An 18,321-nucleotide genomic window follows, 5' to 3' on the forward strand; every position below is an offset into this window, starting at 1 on the left:
TTATTATTATTATTTTGGATTGTTGAAACTTTAATGTGCATGGTGGCCAAATTTTGTTATATTTCGTCTTGTATATAACACGCTACAGGTCTCCAAACGCCTGCTGTTATTTCTTGATCACCCAGTATGTTATTACTATAGATATTTCTCAATAATTTAACACTTCGATGATCTGTTCTCCAAGTTGTCCAGAGACATAGGGGGTAATGACCGTGAGGCGACCATGCCTAAGTGATTATAATTCAAATTATCTTTTATAATACTTATTGTAACTAGTGCGTATTTTGCCTAATAAATCCCTGTTTTGCCTTTAAAAAACTGTTTTCACGTAAACCTCCAGTAATCTGATGTTTTCGTTAATTGAGTGGTCGTTTGTTCTATATATGAAGGATTACTGTTAAACTATTTTATTGGTTTTTGCTATCAAAATCTTTTGTACTTTAATTCGATCAACAAACTTTTTAATTATTTAAAATTTATATACTGTATTTATATTTATTGTAAATTGATTTGAATCTTTAAAATGTAGTGTATTATTATTTTTTATCTTTTCCCTTTTGCGACTATTTCTTTGAGCGTTCTCTTGTCCGATATATGATGGGTTACTGTTAGACTATTTGTATTGGTTTTTGCTATCAAATATCTTTTGTGCATTAATTCAATCAACAAAGTTTGCAATTATTTAACATTCATATACTAAATTTATATTTGTTAATATTGCAAAATTATTGTATTATTAAATATCGTTTGTTACAAAACTTCAGTAATGTGATGTTTTCGTTAATTGAGAGGTTCTTTGCCCAATTATGTGATCGGTTACTGTTAGACTATTTATATTGGTTTTTGCTATCAAATTCTTTGATACATTAATTCCATCAGCAATTTTTCTAATTAGTTAGAATTTATATATTACATTTATAATTACTTTGTGAAATTACAGCAAATTTATTTGAATCTTTAAAATCTGATATATTATTTTTTATCTCCCCCTCCTTACGTTTACTTCTTTGGGTTAATTGGACTCCTACGAGCTAAGGTATTTCCCTGGGATTAGGGTAGGGAATAATTCTTTTACGACCAAAGAGTAATCTGGTTTTCAATACTGTTGAGTTAATGATTCAATTTTGAAAAGTATTGATATCGTAAATTTGAATTTAATTTAAACTTGAATTTACTGGACTTAAAACTCCTTCAACCATTCTTCATGTTTCTGAAGAGTTGAATAAAATTTTTAAAAAATGTGACAATCCTAAATAATCTCGTTTAATGTGGATATATGAAATCTTAAATAGCTAATTACATTCTTCCAAGTGTTAAAAGAGTAATAACATTTAAAAAAAATGTTTGAAATTGGAAAATTAGAAGCTCATTTGAGCATGAACCTAACGATTTTAAAATTGTTAAATTATTTCTCTTGGGTGTTGAGTAAAAGAGATAATTCACAGAAGCATTTGAAATTGCAAATTAGAAATTCGTTTGAATGAAAATCTTTTTAATATGAAGTTGCTAATCTTGTTGCCCGGAAATGTATTCTATGAGTTGATCCTCAATAACATTTGAAATCGTAGATGAGAAATTAATTTAAACTGGAATTTAAAATTGCTTTCCTTAATGTTGAACGAATGAGCCAATTCTCAAAAATGTTTGGAATTATAAACTATCTAAAACTGTTGAACTGGCTTTTGGAGAATGAATGAATAAATTAGAAGATTCATAAAATTGTTTGAATTATAGAATTTTTGAATTAGAAGATTATTTAAAATTGATATGCCTACTACATGCAAAACTGTTTGGTCTCCTAATTGATGAAAGGATGAACTAATTCACAAAAGCACTTAAAATCTTAAATTATAGTTTCGACTTAGCACGAATCTATTAAATCTTAAAATGCTGAACAGTCTCTTCTGAGTACTGAAAGAATGAAAAAATTCTCCAACAATGTTGGGAAGTAGAAAATTAGAAGCTAATTTGAACGTGAATTTACTGAATCTATAATTGATGAGTTGGCTCTGCTTAGAATAAAATGGATAAAATAATCCACAAAGAAATTTAAAATTGATGAATTTTAAAAAAAACGAATTAATATGTAATTGATAAGCTAGCTAAACAAATTCAGAAATCCACAAAAATATGTGAACTGCAAATTAGAAGCTAGTTTGAACATAAATCTTTTCAATCTATATTTGTTGAGCAAGTTCTCCTTAAAATGAAACGGATAAGATAATTCAGGTGAACATATGAAATCGAAGAATTCTAAAAGAAAATATGAGCATTGAATGTGAATGAGAACTCAACATTCTTGAATTTAAAATTGATGAGCTGACTAAAAAAATTCAAAAATCCACAAAAAAATAAGTTAACTGTAAATTAAAAGCTCGTTTGAACGTGAGTCTATAGTTTCTGAGCTAGTTTTCTTTAAAATAAAATGGATAAAAAATTCACAAGAACAAACATTTGAAATCAAGGAATTCTAAAAACAAAATATTTAATGTTCAAGAAAACTTTAAAATATTGAATCTAAAATTGAATAGCTAACAAAACAAATTCAAACATTCAGAAAAATATATTAACTGTAAATTAGAAGCTCGTTTAAATGTACCTCTATTGAATTTATAATTACTGATCTTGTTCTCCTTAAAACAAAATGGATAAAATAATTCATAAAAACATTTAAAATCAAAGAACTGTAAAAAAAAAAATGAATATTGAAGGTTCATGATAATTCAAAAATATTGAATCTAAAATTGATAGAACGGCTAAACAAACTCAAAAAATTCACAAAAATATGTGAACTGTAAATTAGAAGCTGGTTTAAACAATTAATCTGTAGTTAGAGAGCTGGTTCTCCTTAAGATGAAATGGATAAAATAATTCACAAAATCATTTGAAACTACAAAATTAATAAAAATAAATATTTAATGTTTATGAGAACTAAAAAATATTTAATCCAAAATTGATAAACAGGTTAAAAAAATTCAAAAATTCCCAAAGTCATTGTAAATTAGAAGCTTGTTTGAACGTGCGTCTACTGTACTTAAAATTGCCCACTCTCCTCGACGATGGAGAATAAACCATTTCACAAAGACTTGGAATCGTAAATTCGAAGCTCTCCCAAACAAGCAGTCATTGTATCTACAGTTGTTCAAAACCTTAACAGCCACTATCCACAATAATCCCGGATATAAATATATAAGCCCAGTACAAACAAACAAAACACAATTGTATCGAAACAGAAATCCCAAACTTCCCTTTCACTTGTTCCAGAATCCATTGACTGCACCCCCCCCCCCCAGTCATTTGAGCAGAAGGAAGTCCACAGATAGACGACGATAGATGACGTTATGAACAGACCAAGAAGTCTCGGGGATCAATAGCTGCAACTACACAAAGTGTAGAGAATTTACGGCAGAATCCACTGAAAAATGGTTATCAAGATATATGATCGGTCAGATCGTGATATCCTGATCGTTTTTTTCATTCATACAAGGGGTGCTCGGGTCTTTCTTTTTAATTCAAGTATGGTGGGCTTAGTCCGCCGATCACTGAAGCCTAAACGGATAAGAGAAAAGAAGTGGTCAGCGGTGGAATTGAGGTTTCGAGTTGCCGCGGTGATTGGATGCTTCCTCGAATGACTCGAGCTCGAGAGGTATTAATTTGAGTAAAGTTTTTAACCAGCAGTAGGTAGAATTTATTTTTTCGATTACAAATTAAATTTAAAAAAATCAGTATAAAAAAATTTTAACTTATGTGATTACTTTAAAAAGACGGCATAAGGCGAAAAATGTAGAATCTTTACTTTCATGCATTTTAAAAAATATATTCTTCTTGCATCTCACAAAATACATTTTAATTCCATATTGAACTTGACACGGCTTACATCTACTGACACACTTCAGGTAGTGTTAGTCAAACATCAAAGTCAGCAATAATATAAAACTTCTTTAAATGAACTCAAAACATATACCATTCATAAATATAACCAGCAAAAAATAGTTAAATGAACTAACATCTGGTCATCGAGAGATGCTAGATGTGATCCCTAAGACGCGTGATCCCTAAAAACGTTTACAAGAGCAGCATTTGGAAAGTAGAAATTGTGGGTAGGAATATGGTTACCCAGAATGGAGACACATGGCCCTAGTTCTCTCAAACCGGCCGTTAGAGCAGATAGTGTTAGTACTGAGACCTGAAACAGCCACAGTAATGGCAAGACGTCTAGAGAAGTAGTCTCGAACAGAGCGAGCAGTGATACGATTTCTATGGATCAAGAATGTGTCCCCATTGGACATTCACAGACAAATCGCTGAAGTGTACGGGGACGAAGCAAATAGTAGACAACAGGTGGCGAAATGATTTCGTCCTTTTGAAATGGGCAGAGAGATTGCTGGAGGCGGTCTGGAGCCACGCCACCCCCCCATACAGCCTCAATTTGGCTGCCAGTGACTATTTCCTTTCTCGGCATTGAAGAAATACTTATCCAACACAAGGTTCATATCAGACAGTGGTGTTCAAAAAGGTGCCGAGAACTGGCTCAATAGCCAGGGACCTGATGATTACCAAGGCGGATTACACATATTGGTCCAGCGGAGTGATAAATGCCTCAACAGGTTTGGTGATTATGTAGAGAAGTCACCGCCACATATGTCTCTTAATTCAGCGTTTCTCAACCTTTCAGTATTCGTGGCCCAGTTTTCAATCATAATTTTCATCTCGCCCCCCCCCCTTCGCTTACAATAAAAAGTATACAACAATAATGTACATTGAGTATTTTGTATTCTGTTTTTAAATTATTTTTAACTAATTGCCAAAAAAAAAAAAAGAGTAAAAGCGAGCCAACGTTGGCTAGAAACCACATCTGGCATTTTGCAAGGCGAGCAGTGAACAGATGAAGCGATTGAAAGCGGGGAAAATTTAAATATTATATTTGAAATGAAATCCAAACAGGGAGATAATGTTAAAAGAATATGAAAGTAGAAAATTTCGTTAATGAAAGTTAACCTAGACGGGGTGAGCTAAAATTTAGAAACTGGAAATACATTTTTTCGAATAATAAAAGAAATAAAACTGAAGCATGACTAAACAAAAGAGAAAAAAAAAATAAGTAATGTTTGTGGAAGAGAATCCACACGACCGATGTCGTCTCGAGAATGCGCAGATGTTTTCTCATAAGAAGAAGGGTAATGTTTGATAACTCAAGTTTCAATTCCAGCCAGTCTCATTCGAGTTGGTCCCTCTATCGCTATCGAATATATCGTGAATGTGTATGTTATATATTATGTTTTCGTGTTAATTGCAATTCACCATATTAAATATTCACGGCAGTAGATAACGTTTATGCAGACTCATGGATAAATTTTTAAGCGGAAGTAAGCGAGCATTAGACGACAGTCAAGCATCAGCAAGTACACAGACAAGCGTGGTTCCGAAAATAAAATGAAGAAAATGTTCTCAAGAATGCTTAAATTTTGAGTTTACCAGTGCTGAAGTAAATGAAGAAGAAAGGCCCCTGTGTATCATTTGCTCAAAAATGTTGGCCGCAGACAGCATGAAATCTAATAAACTTAAACGACATTTGGAAACGCTTCATAGTGAGCACGTCAACAATCCCAGAGAATTCTTCGAATTAAAATTAAAATCGTACAAAAAGCATAAATCATTTTTAAAGAAACTTTGTATGTGAATAAAAAAGCTTTAATTGCATTTTACAAAGTTAATATAAAATACCCAGATGTAAAAAACCTTACACCATTGGTGAAGAGCTCATTTTGCCAGCAGTAATTGAGATTGTAAAAACTATGTTTGGAGATAATTTTTCAAAACAATTGCAGTCCGTACCTGTTTCAAATGTTACTGCTGCTTGGATATTCTCCCCCCCCCTCTAGTGTGTTCGCGCCCCCCTAGGGGGAGCGCCCCACAGGTTGAGAATCGCTGTCTTAATTATCATTTTAGTCTATTGTTGATAAAACATTTTTCCTTTGCCTTGTAAACTTTCTTTTGGATCACCCCTCGTACATAGAAGATGCAAAAAAAGTCGAAGGTAATGCTTGCGTGCCTACTGATGGTGAGGAATAACTAAGCAAATAGGCTTCCAGCAAGAGTGAACCAAGCTGGAGTGGTCTTTCCAAAACTTTCCCGCATACTCTCTCATAAAGGTATCATCCCTGAGATCTCTTTACACGGCAATTGTGAACCATAGTTTCGAAATATTGCATCAAATATTTTATCAGATAATTTGCTTCAAATTTTGCAAATAGCTTAAGAAATAAATTATCTAATTCCCGAACTAAGAAAATAAACTGTTTATCTATCCATTCTTTAAATATTGGAGTTTGAACTGATAAATAACACAAAATTTTCAATTTTTTTTGATATTGTGAAGCATTAAAACAATTATAAAATATTTCTTATTATTGGATTAATTATTTTCTAGTTCTGAAACTATAGAACGTATTGAGAAATGATGCCAAATTTGAACATGCATTAGATTTAATTTATGAGGGCTTTCGTAAGAAAATTCTATCAGTTAAGTTAGAATTTGAGAAAATTCTAAGTAAACAGCATTAAAGCGTATGTAAAGATAAATATAAAAATTTGTAACTTACCAAAGAATGGACATGGAAATAAAATTCTTACAGATTTATAAAGAAACCAGTTCAAACATTGAGGATATAAAATTAAAAAAAATTATAATTTCGCAAAAAATTATATTTTTAACGTAGTTACCTGCTTTAATTTAATTTTCAACAAAACACTGAAGTCTAACGAAACATGTTTCTTCCGTTTTAGAGAATTTTTAAAGAATCTTTTTGCTGCCAAATAGTTTGATCAAACAAAAGCCGTGAAAGAAAATTTCCTAACTATTACCATGCTGTGACTTTTCTTTTTACGTTTCTTTCTACCCAATTCAAGCTGTTACTGAATGCGACCAATAAATGGAAAAAAGAGAAATTGAAAACGGGCCTGAAATTTTCAATTTCCCTTTCCTTTTCTTTCCCATCAAAAAAGCATTGGTCAAGCTGTTCGGCTGAATAGAATATTTCGAGCGCATATTTCTGGAACGTTTTGCTGACCAGGTGGAAAGATACCTCTCTGAAAAATTGAAGTGAAAATGGAGCAACGAAGAATGGAAAAGTCTCGAGAACTTTGCCGCTCTTTTTTTTATTTTCTTCTTAAATTTTATTTTATTTATTTATTTTTTTCTCACACTTTCTCTCTCTGATTCGAGTTCGTTTAACTTTGGTTGTAAAATTCCCAACAGGGAAGGGAAAAAAATCCCTTTTTCCAATTCGTTTTCAGGAAAAAGAAAAAGAAAAAAAATCTGGTATTTCCTGATGAAGCTGAGGAGTTGAAAGTTCAATGGTTCCGGGCAGAGATGTTTGACGGCTGCGAAAGCAATCCCAGTTTATCGCTTGAAAGTCGAATGCTGTCAGATGACAGGGTATGGAATGCCACCTTTAACTTTTGAAATTTTTTCCTTATTTTCAGTTAATGTAGTGGCAGAATTCACATCTCAAAAACGTAAGATTAAACTTCATTTTTTTATTGTAAAAAATAAAGTTTTTCCATCAGTCAGGCCAATATCGGAAGTGAGTTTTGTCTGTCAAAGGCATAATTGTTACTTGCATAGAATATAGAAGAAAAAATTTAATACTCAACATTATTTTAATAAAATAATAAAATGTTGAATCTGGAATTCTTCTAAGGTGAATAAGTAATTAAACGAATTACTTCATTCTTTGTTACCATATGAGTTTGCATGTTTCAAAAGAATATTGACCACAATTGCAAAATACTCTCTTTAAATAAATTACTAAAGTTTTGTGATTTGCTTAAAGCTGTACAGAATTGATGGCCCCAAGTAATGCAAAATGGGGATCATTATTTTAACAAAAGAATAAAAATATTCAATTAGTACAAAAGTCTAATCTGGACTTTTGTTAAATTGAATAATTAAGTAATTAAACGAGTTACTTTATTCTTTGTTACTGTAAGACTCTTTCAAAAGAATATTGATAATAATTGTAAAATATACTCCCTATAAACGGATTACTAAAATCTTGTGAGTTGCTTAAAGCTGAATAGAATTGATAGCCTCAGGTTAATTAGATAACAATGGGGCTCTTGTCTTTATTATTTCTACCTAACTTAACCACTTTTTTACAGTTATTAAATTTTATGTCCTTAATAATTTAAGAAATGAAAAACATTTTTATAGTTAATATAAAAAAATTAAGGCTTCATACATTGTTTTACCAGCAAAAAAACAAAAAAAAAATGTTAAAAATTAATCATAATCAGAGAAAAAAGTTGCATAAAATGTTCTTTTAAGATGAATGATTAACTAATTGAACGAGTGTACTTCATTGTTTGTTGGCATAAAAATACTTAGTCTATTAAAGAAGAAAATTGATTATTATCGAAAAAAACTAATTTTAAATGAATGTACAAAAAAATTCTGAATTTCTCAAGGCCATAGGTAGAATTTGTGGCTTGCAGTCAATGGATGATAATGAAGCCACTATCTCTATTGTTCCTCCAAATTTTAACCACTTTTTGTTATGAATGATAATTTTCTTAATTTGTAACTATATATACTTTAATAGATAAACAATATTTTCGATAAATGTTCTGTTGATGTTTGTTATTATGTATTTTATTTCTGCTTAATCATGTTAAGCGAGGACGAATATGATATGCAGAGCAATTTGTTGGTGTACAAGTTTTACCGTAATAAATGCAATATAATTGAAACAAAAATATTTACTAGTTAATCAAATAGAATATTTTATTTATTTCTTTTACTTGGTTTACAAAAAGTATGCTTACTAAATTCTGAGAATATTTTTATTAATTTATCAAAGATATTTTTTTAAATACTATTTTTTTCCAATGAGAGTAAAGTTAAACCGACGTACCCTCCTTGACTGTACTACTTCACGAATCATTAAAAAAATGAATTTCAGCTTTAAGAAGGATCTTTCATTGAGACTCATTTAGTCAAGAAATGAAATTCAAGGAATTTTCTTTAGTTGCTTCTGCAGATTTTTCAGTCGTTTCTTATCTATTTCTTGTACAATAGCAGCATGTTAGCTTAGAATTTCTTTAATTTGCGTCATCGGGTCATTAATTCGATGTGCTTTGTTTTGGTTTACTTTCGTTATATCGAAAAAAACTCAAAATATCCAAGAACCAAGATAGAGAACTACGGAAAAGTTCAATTAATCCAATGAATAAAAAATATATCAAATCAAAGAAACCATGCTGCGGGAACACAAAAATCTTCAAAATAGATACTGTAGACCGCATAGGCAGGTAGAGTGTTATCTTTAATTGCTGGAAACAAATCACAAGGTGTTACCACTAATTGATTCTCTTGATAAGGAAATTCCCTGTCATTCTGTTCTTCAATTTATCATTTTATACTTAATTTTTTTTTCTGGACACTCTCAAAAATACCGCCTTTTTCCGTTACATTTTTCTGGTAAACCCATGTTTTCCAGAGTTCCAAACTCATTCTTACAGATTTTCTTTTAAGCCAGCTGTATACTGATGCCATTTTGGTATTAGGCATGATACAATCTGACTGACCATCTATGCATTACCCAAGTATCAGTTTTTAAGATTAGAAGTAATGCAATGATCCTTATTTGTAGATTGATTTCACACATCTAAATTTCAAATTATCCATAGTGTTCTCCAGTCCAATGCTTATAGTAGATATTTAGAATTAGTCTTGACTAATACTTATTCACTCGCAAATCGAATATTCTTTCACAGATTTGTTCGGAAAAATCCAAAAAGTTAGGAATAAAATTTGACAAGCTATCCTTTTTCCAAAAAAAAAAAAAAAAAAAAAATCATGTTTTAGACCAAATTTGAATACACCCAAGATAGTCGCTCTTGACTGATATTTGGCTTAGTAACAACTATCGAAGAATTAAGTTTTACCATAAGGTTATTATGACCATTATTTGAGACAATTTGGAGCTTCTTAAAATGTTTTCTTATGAACTCAATTTCCTTGTTTTCAAAAGGCCTTCAAAATAATAGTCTGATAATCATTCCATTCACTAACTATTCAAGTAACTAATATTCTAATATTATTAACTAATATTCCGTCTCTCGTATTTGTATAACGCAAGGACAAATTCGGGAAGATATTAAACTGTTATCTTAATGAAATTTAGAGTGCCATCTTACATGTAAAATGTAAATTTGCATTAAATTTTGTACTAAATTTGTCAACTAATAGATGTGTATATTTCACGATCGATTTTATTCACTATAAAACCAGAACTACTCGAATTGTTAACATTATCTGAAACAATTGAGTTAAATGATTCGGCAGCTGCAAAGCATTTCTGTTACAAGGTGTGGAGAATGTTTGGTTTAATTAAATTTAAGCAAATGCAACTATTTTAACGAGGCAGTTAATCTCGGAAGATGTTGCAGTTGCTGTTGCCGCTGAATGGTGTTCTCTTGTTCGAATTCGCTAGTCAAAGAAATGAGAAGTTAAAAAAATGATTGTTTACTTGATTAAAAGTAGCAAAATGTCTCATGTCTTTTAGCCGTGTTGTAGAAAAGGATGGCTTGCTTCAATTGTTCGAGATTATCTTGAACTAAGGTGTAACAGACTGGCAACTGGCTGAACAACTTTCTGTGCTAATGTTCGACGCTTGAGATTCAACGATCATAGGTCAAAGTCCTGCCATGTATTTATTTTGGAAGTTGTTCTTATCACGAAATATTGCTGGCTTTATTAGAAAATAAAACATCACTGTCAGTACAGATAATTTTACAATACAAGTTGACGTTCAAGTAGATTAAATACAGGGTGTTTCAGTGAACTGTTTCAGAACTTCTAAGAAGGGTAGGGTACATCCTGACGAACCAAAATCATATACCCATGGGCAGTCAGAAATGCTTTCCTGACGCGGTAGTTGGCATTGTGCGAAAAGTCCTAGCTTTCGTGCAAGGAATCTTCATTTCGCACAAGAACGCCAAGTTAGTAGGATGGATGATTACACGATCGCAGAGTTAGCCGATATGCATTTGTCGTACGGGGCTGCAAATTGTAGTGGGCCAGCAGCACAGCGTTTGTACGCGGAACGATATCCAACGAGGCGTATTCCCAGTCATAATTTCTTTGCAAGACTGCACCAGAGGTTAGCTGAGACAGGTTCATTAGAAAGAGCTCACAGAGACAGGGTAAGAACAACACGGACTGCAGACGCCAAACAGAATGTGCTGCAGCATGTACAGGGGAATCCAAGAATGAGTACACGAAGTGTAGCAAACGCAATCGGGGTTTTCCATTGCAGCATCTGGAGGATTCTCCGAGCAGAAGACATGCATCCGTTTCACGTGCAGCGTGTCCAGACACAGAAACAGGAGGATTATGTACCTCGTATTGGTTTTGCACAGTGGTACCTGGGAAAATGTGCTACAAATCCCCTTTTTCCTGCTGAAGTGTTGTTTTCCGATGAGGCATCCTTCACAAGGGAAGGAATTTTCAACATGCATAACGACCATATCTGGGCGGTCGAGAACCCGCATGCAATATGACGTCGTGCAGCACAGAATCGATTTTTGGTCAATGTATGGGCCGGTATTGTGGGAGATCACCTCATCGGACCTTACATGTTACCAGGTCGTCTAACCAGACCTACGTACTTGCTCTTTCTGCAGCAAGTATTGCCACAACTTTTGAGCGATGAACAGATTTCTGCAGCAAGTATTGCCACAACTTTTGAGCGATGAACAGATTTCTGCATCGACGTAACAGACAATGTGGTTCCAACACGATGGAGCCCCTGCCCATTATAGCGGAGATGTTCGTAACTACCTGGATGTCACATTCGGTCAACGGTGGATCGGACGTGGGGGTCCCGTGCGTTGGCCTTCTCGGTCACCCGACTTATCATGTCTTGATTTTTATTTCTGGGGTCATATGAAATCGCTAGTTTATGACACCCCTGTTGACAGTGCTGAGGAGCTCGTTGCAAGAATCGCAGTAGCTGCCCGAGAGATTCGAAATATGCCTGGAGTATTCCAGAATGTTCGGATGTCCATGCGTCGGAGATGTGAGGCGTGCATTGTAGCTCGTGGAAGAAACTTCGAACACTTACTTTAATCCATGTACCCTTTGCTTCTTTTCATGTATTATTAAAACGATTTCTCATTTACGGTCTCTTTTCTTTATGGTGCTTCTGTGTACAACACCGCTTCAGGAAAGCATTTCCGACCCCACATTGCTCTATGATTTCGAGTTGTCAGTATGTATCCTACCCCTCTTAGAAGTTCTGAAACGGTTCACTGAAACACCCTGTATATTGAGTACAACCTTTATCATTGCTTTAATTGAGTCCTGAATTCAATGGTAGATTGTGACATTTTGCATCCTCAGCAATTCGCAGAATTAGACGCTTCTTCTAATAAAAATCCTGATGCATGGAGTTTTATATTTCAATATATTTTTTAAATCAATGTGATATTATTCATTTATTTATAAGGACTAGACGGCAACATCCATGCTTGTGCACAATATTATTTAAGCAGAAATTCTGTGTTTATAAAGGATCTAATAACCAAGTGAACTTAAGGAAATTGACAGGAAGTTCACTAATTAGCACGGCTAAGTATTAATCCTATAATAATATTTTATATGTCACTTATTTATATTTTTTTTACAAATTTATTTATTGGCAATTAGGTAAATAACTATCTTTTAATCGAACTTTCTATGACTTAGATAGACTAAGCAACCGCCAAACCGGAGCACACGTTGTTTACATACTCAAGAAGAAGTGAAATACATCTACTTCCACTTCAGCCATCATGCCAATAAATCAAAGGTTTTTTTATATACAGGGTGTTTATAAAGTCCCGGACCCATTTTGATGTTTAATAACTCATAAAATAGTAAAGATAGATTTAAATTAATAACATAAATGGTTAAATAGACTCAAAAAGTTTCATGACCCTTGTCAATGAACTTCCACGTGTGCCCCCTTCGTCGCACGGAGAATATCAAGTCGATAGTCAATTTCACGACAGGTAGCGGCAAACATGTCGGCATCCACAGAGCCATTTGCGCACATTATGGCGATTAACAATGCCAGAAACATGAAAGGATGCTTCATCGGAGAACATTATGCTCTTCAGAAAATCAGCAGCATCTTCTTTCTTCCTTAGCATATCTGTTGCAAAGGCCATCCTCCTAGGCCTATCGTTCGGTTCCAAAACTTGAACAATTTGAACTTTGTATGCATGCAGTCTTAATTTTTTCTTAATAACCTTGTACACCGTCGAAATTGGCATATCCTGTTGCCGCTGATCTCACAGATATTCTAGGATTGTGTAAAAATGTCTCTCTGACACGCTCAACATCAAAATCACTTGTGCAAGGACGTCTGGAACGTTTCTTATCTTCGATACTTCCAATTTCTAGAAAATTCTTTTTCCAACGCAAGATGCTGTTTTTGGATGGAGGATCTTTTTGGTAAATTCTTCTGAAATTTCTCTGTGCTTGCACTATCGATTTAATTTCTATGAACCCCCATAAAATCTGTGCTTTCTCTTGTGGTGTATGCATTCTCCTTAATATCCGCTCGAATAAAACATCACATACAAAAGTACTACATAGAACAAACACATCAAAAGTAAACATAACATTGCAATAGTTGCCAAAAACAAAAGAGAGAAAAATGCAATTAATAAGCAGACAATATTTAGAAAAGTACAGATATTTAGACTGGAAAATGAAATTATCTGAAATTAACCACACGCGCAGACGATATTTACAAAAGTAAAAATATTCAAACCTGAAAAGGAAAATATATGAGTTATTCCATCAATAAATGCCATAAGTGTGTTTATATCTTTATTATTTTATAAGTTATTAAACATCAAAATGGGTCCGGGACTTTATAAACACCCTGTATTATTTGGAAATCAAAAAATGAATGTTTTGAAAGAAAATTAATATGACTATAAATTAAAAAAAAAAGGTTTCAAAATCGTTTTCACTTGAAGTTAGAATATCCAAAGCTATTCTCCAAAAATATCAAAACTACTGAATGAAAAATATTTATTGATACTTCGTCGATGAAAACGGTGCTTTTGGTTGTTTAAAAATAGTTTTATTGATTCCACAGTAGCAAACAGGTGTCTCTATTACTAATAACGATGAATGTCCGTGTTTGCCTGTGGGGCTCTCTTTTTGTGTATCTGCATGTTTCTCTTTGTAAGTGTAGTTGCTCTAATGAACATATCATAAGTTCTACACTGGTGGACAAAATTAAGAGATGGAAAGCATTTTCGCACATTTCTCTAAAAATACCGCACAAAACCTGGACAGTTGATTGCCATATATGGTCACTGTAGCGCTATTGGCCCTGAGATAAGTTTACGTATTCTTGTGGGCGTTGCTAAGCCAGCAGGAGGTATAAAAGTCCGCATCGAGCTGTTCATCTCATTCCACTCTCCAACACAGTTGCAAATTTTAGTGCATTTTTTGAATAATCGTGTTGTTTCTTGCTGGTTTTTAGGTGAAATGAGTGAACATCATCGTTTAGACGATGGTATGAGGTGGTGATTTGTGGGTATACTTGAGGCCGGCCAGTCCCAAGCTCAGGTTGCTAGGGAATTGGATATAACAACAAGCGTCATTTCCAATTTGTGGAGTCAATTTAAAACTAGTGGGACAGTATGCAGACGACCAGGACAAGGTCGCCCGAGGGCCACAACGGCCAATGACGACCGGTATTTGTTCGTTTCAGCTAAGCGCCAGAGGACGCTACAGCCACTCAATTGTCTAGGGACCTCGCGGCTGCTACAGGAACATCAATTTCGAGTAAGACAGTTTCCAGAAGACTCCATGAAAGAGAGTTGTATGCCAGGAAGCCCGCTATTTGCATCCCACTCACTCATTCCCACAAAAGAGCGCGTGCAGAATGGTGCAGACAACATCAGAAGTGGACACAGCTTCAATGGGCTAATGTTCTCTTCACCGATGAGTCCAGATTCAGTCTACAACCTGATTCTGGACAGTTATTGATATGGAGGGAACCTGGAACCCGATACCATCACAGCAACACTATCGAAAGGGACCATTATGCTGGTGGAGGACTCATGGTTTGGGCAGGGATCATGCAAGATACCCGCACACCGCTCCATGTGTTTGACAATGGTTCCGTGAATGCCCAGAGTTACAGGTAGGATGCTCTAGAGCCCTATGTGCGTCTTTTCAGGGGCGCTGTTGGCCCTGAGTTCATTTTTATGGACAACAATGCGCGACCACATAGAGCTCTCATGGTTGATGAGTATCTGGAAAGCGAGGACATTCAACGAATGGATTGGCCAGACAAATCCCCTCACCTGAATCCTATTGAACATGCTTGGGATGCTCTTGGGAGAGCTATTGCGATGCGCCAACCTTCCCCCAGAACCATTCTAGAGTTAAAAATTGCTCTGGTGGAAGAATGGGAGGGCCTTCCACAACCCCTCCTTAACTCCCTTATTAACAGCATGCATACTCGTTGTGCATGCTGTCTGTCTGTCAGGGGTGACCATACACCATACTAGAGGCAACACACACTGTACAAGCCTCACTTTTATTGTCATATTTTATCCTTAAATTCAGACTACATTGGATTTATTAACAATAGGTCTTTCCAGTGAATGGCACTTTCATTTTTGTTTTGCATACTTTATTATCATGGTATAAGCTATATCCATACCAAATTTCATTTATTCATATTCAGTATTTTTTGAGATATTTGGGAAAATGTCTTCCATCTCTTAATTTTGTCCACCAGTGTAGTTATCGAATTCAGCACATATATATTTTGTGCTAAATTCATATCTAGAACTTATGGAAACGGAAATATGCATTTCGGTACAAATTGTTTTGAATTTTTATTTAAATAAATAGCGAAAATTTGATGTCTTTTCGCGATTATTTCCGAAAATATTATAGTACAAATATAATTTTTGCATATCTTAAAATTGAAAACTATCTATTTAATGATAAAAGTTTAGCAGCCTTAAAATAATTTCTTTTCAAATTTGCCAATTTAAAAAAATCTTTGCCAAATTTTCTATGATAAATTATACTTTGGCACTGAAAGTTAAATCAATTTTACTGCCTTTTCAAATATTTAAATGTATGATTTTCTACCATTGTTGAAACCTAAGAAAAAAATAATTTTATTAAATTTGTATAATTTAATTAATGGTTCGTGATCAGTGCGAAGATGAAGATACAATCTTGCGAAATTTGGCATGCAGATCATCCAGGTAGTTACTTTTTAATAATATTATACTTTCGCAGAGTTTGACTTAAAAGGGTTCATATATATATAATGAGCAGAACAAGTGTAAGGCCATTAAAATAATAGAACTGTATTTTATGTTATATTTTGAATTATTTAAAATTATTTTATTTAAAATTATTTTCTTATGGAATCATGAATATAAAGTTTAACAAAATTTTTTATTGAAAGTAAATTTAAATAAAATGGTGAACCAGCTGGTCGTCAAAGGTGGCTAGTAATATAGTATTGAATAATAAAATATAATAGTTGAACTATATATAATAAATATAATATATGAAATATAATATACAGCATGCTCAATTTCATATAGCATGTACAATATTGCATAAAATTGAATGATATTTTATAATATTTTCCACTGTTTTATTGAATGTATGTCAGTAAAGGTTATGTATCATCCCTAAAAAGTCACTCTTGACTCTAACTGATATTCTAATATGGAGAAAAAAATTCTTTTATTTTCTAAATAAATGTAATTTTGTCTTTTTAAATTCTTTTTACAGCAAATCAATAAATGTATGAAAAGTTATAAAATACAAAGTCATCAATTTTTATTAAATCTCTGAGTTTCATTCGAATTCTGTTCGTGATTTATGCAGTCTCATATCGAATACAAATCCGTAAGAAATATTTATTACTCCTCATAGTCAGTTTGTCAGAAAAAGGAAACTACAATAGCTTTCATGTTCAGAAAGAGAAAAAAAAAAAATAGCGCTGCATACGTAATAAAGATAAATATCTGGAACAAATATTATCTGTAGAAACTTACGAATGAAAATAATAAAAAGAATTGCGCTGTTTATTATTAGTCTTAAAATTTTCTATTTCTGCGAAAGCATGATACACAAAGTGGAGGGGGAAAAAGCTAGAAGTTTTGAAAATGATTGCAAATACTTTTTTAATATACTTGCTTGAAATAGAAATATATATTGTTTATTTTCCTTCTTAAATTTAATTCGTTTGTCTCGAATTATAATAATTATTTTCCAACTTAACCAACTACAAACTTAACTGACATGTGTGATAGATGATATGTGTCAAAAAATAATTTATTTGAGATAAATTTGAACCACAGTTTAAAAAGATATTAATTCGATAATTAGATTCGATATATAAAGTAAGTTAACACCATATTTTGCCAAAATATTCGACAAATTGCACTTATGTTTCCTATCGAATCAGTAAACGCTTCCTGAAAATATCAAGAGAGATTTGTGAATAATAATTTTTTTAGAATTCGGAAGTATGAAAGCTAATGACAAACTTATTTTGTTAACTTTAACCTTGTATTAACATTTTTCTTTTCTGTTGACAAACGAAAATACCTTGGGTTTCGTGACTGCGTCGTCTAAGGTTTACTTATACTGAATTTACTTACATTAAATTATTTATAATGCTTACTTACATTAAATTATTTATAATGTATACTTATGCTAAATTGATAGTTGTCAAAAAATTAAAACAAATTTTTTCATTTATTTTCTATGATATATCCTCCTATATTTATGCTAATAATAAAGACGAACGTTTGTGCTTTATGAGTTAATACTTTACAGGCCAGGACGTTAGACCTTAAATAATCAAACTTACTGATATATAATTTTGAAGGTGGGAATGCAAATCTCGGAGCGATTTTTCTTTTTGAAGTTTTAATGAGAATTTTAACAAATTAAAAATCAAGCGAAACTTCGCTCTTTTGTACGATAATGTCCGAAAATATAAGACTTCAAAAATAATTTTTATATCTTAAAATTCATAAAATTACTTTTACAATTATGCCAGTTTTTTGCCGCATAATTTTTATTTCTATTTTTAATCAATTTTTTTTAAAAAAATATTTTATACTTGTCTTTTTTTTTTCCAAAAATATATTTTATTGTTAAAATTAAACTCAAAAACTGTTTTCAATGCTGCTACTAATTTTTTCATCCTAACATTTTTTTCCATTGTTAGTAGTCAAGGAATAAAGATTCCATTTATTTTT

This window comes from Argiope bruennichi, chromosome 1 (assembly GCF_947563725.1).
Source record: "Argiope bruennichi chromosome 1, qqArgBrue1.1, whole genome shotgun sequence".
In the NCBI taxonomy this organism is placed as follows: Eukaryota; Metazoa; Arthropoda; class Arachnida; order Araneae; family Araneidae; genus Argiope; species Argiope bruennichi.